This window comes from Sinocyclocheilus grahami, unplaced genomic scaffold (genome assembly GCF_001515645.1).
Source record: "Sinocyclocheilus grahami isolate Dianchi unplaced genomic scaffold, SAMN03320097.WGS_v1.1 scaffold117.1, whole genome shotgun sequence".
NCBI classification, from domain to species: domain Eukaryota; kingdom Metazoa; phylum Chordata; class Actinopteri; order Cypriniformes; family Cyprinidae; genus Sinocyclocheilus; species Sinocyclocheilus grahami.
This window is the reverse complement of record NW_015505296.1, coordinates 1,317,955-1,319,844: the sequence shown is the minus strand read 5'-3', so window position 1 is coordinate 1,319,844 and position 1,890 is coordinate 1,317,955. Positions and strand designations below refer to the sequence as shown.

General features: G+C 35.6%; 1 pseudogene; it reads left to right on the top strand.

Moving 5' to 3' along the window:
• The first annotated feature begins 712 nt into the window (after positions 1-712).
• LOC107589537 (molybdenum cofactor sulfurase-like) overlaps positions 713-1,890 on the top strand; it is a 15,149-nt pseudogene continuing 13,971 nt past the window's right edge.

The window sequence follows — 1,890 nt, the reverse complement described above, 5'->3', positions numbered from 1 at the left end:
AAATTCTAAAACAGTCACAGTGATTATTACTGTTTCCACAATGGTTATGCACTCTATCTATCCATATTTATAAATCCCAAAATTGCTAATAGAACTGCTGTTATAATGCAACATAAAGTGATTTGAGTGTTATTGTTGATCTATTTTCACACTATAAAACCCCCATGTGACATGCCTTTATGTCTCACTAATATATTTTTATATTATAATATATCTGTTCTTAGTTGCCAACACTCACAGATATAACATCCCAAATTCTGTAGAGGAACTGTAGGAAAAATATTTGATGATAATAGCTTTGAAAATGTAATCAAAATAAAAGTCATATATAGGCTACACTACTGTTCAACAGTTTGGGGCCAGTACGATTTAAAAAAGAAAAAAGAAGAAGTCTCTTTATGTTCACCAAGGTTGTATTTGATCAAAAATACAGTAAAACTGTAATATTGTGAAATAGTATTACAATTTAACTTTAATATATTTCAGAATGTCATTTATACTTTTTTTATATAGTTGTTTTTAATTTATACTTTTATATTTGATCAAAAGTGTAGCTTTTCTGTATGTGAGTCCACCAGACGTGGGCTTTTTAATGAAACTCCACTATTTTTGTCCTGCAGAAAGATCAACAGTCACACTGCTGTTAGACTTTGGTCTCGGTTCTTTCAATTGGACATGGGAAGACCATAGACTGTATAAAAACAGGGTAAGACACGAAAGAGGGAGCTCTTGTCTTGTGTCTGACTTTACAGATATGAAGACTCAGTCTTTGAAGGAGTTCCCTACTTCTGCACTTTTGAGAGTTTTAAGAGTTTCTGGCGCTATTATGGTTACGGCGTTGATCAACAAGAACTGATAGATCGGGAATTTAAACGGATTAAAGGTAAAAAAGAAAAAAAGAAAGAAAAAAGGTGGTCCTTAACCTCCTGCACCTTCAGTAACTTGTCAAAATCTGCATGTGGTGGTGCTGCTACTAACTACTCTCCTTCTTTTAACAACATACGAATATTTGTTTGTTTAGCAAATAGACGATTATGTATTAGACACATAAAAACTGCCCTCTAACTTCTCCAAATGTTGAAATCGTGGGTCTGTAGCGCAAAGTGTTCACTTTCTCTTTAGTTGTTGTCATGTGGTTAGAAAGATGGCAGCGCCCTCTGTTGATCCCAATGTGAATTACATCTAGAGGCTGAGGAGACGTTCACAGGTTCCTCGTTCTCTTTTTAAGGCGTTACATACCTTGAGCATGCAGGGACAACGCTATTTCCTGAATCTCAGATTAAAGGATTTTATGATGATATATCTAGGAATGTTTATGGTGAGTTCCTTCATATGCATTGTTGAATGCACAACTTAATAATACCAAAATCGTAATTTGCTGTAAATCGTAACGTACTTTTCTTTGTCAGGCAATCCTCACAGTCATAATCCCAGCAGTAGACTGACACATGACACTGTGGAAAGTGTCAGATACAGGTAAGGACTTTAGCACCATCTGGCCTGTCAGTGAGTCATAGCATAGAAATATGCATTATCGTTTAAATGTATTATTATTTATAATAATGCATATATAGTATAAGTAGATACAAGAGCAATATAATACAAATAGGAAACGAATTTGGGAATCAAAGATCGTGTTTTAGAAATATTTTATTTATTACACACACACACACTACACTCTAAAAAATGCTGGGTTAAAAAGGGACAAACCCAGCTATTGGGTTGGTTTGACCCAGCGGTTGGGTTGGTTTTGCCCCAGAGGTTGGGTTGGTTTGACACAGCGGTTGGGTTCAAAACAATCCAACCGCTGGGTCAAAACAACCCAATAGCTGGGTTTGTCCCTTTTTAACCCAGCGCTGGGTTATATTTAACCCAGCATTTTTTAGAGTG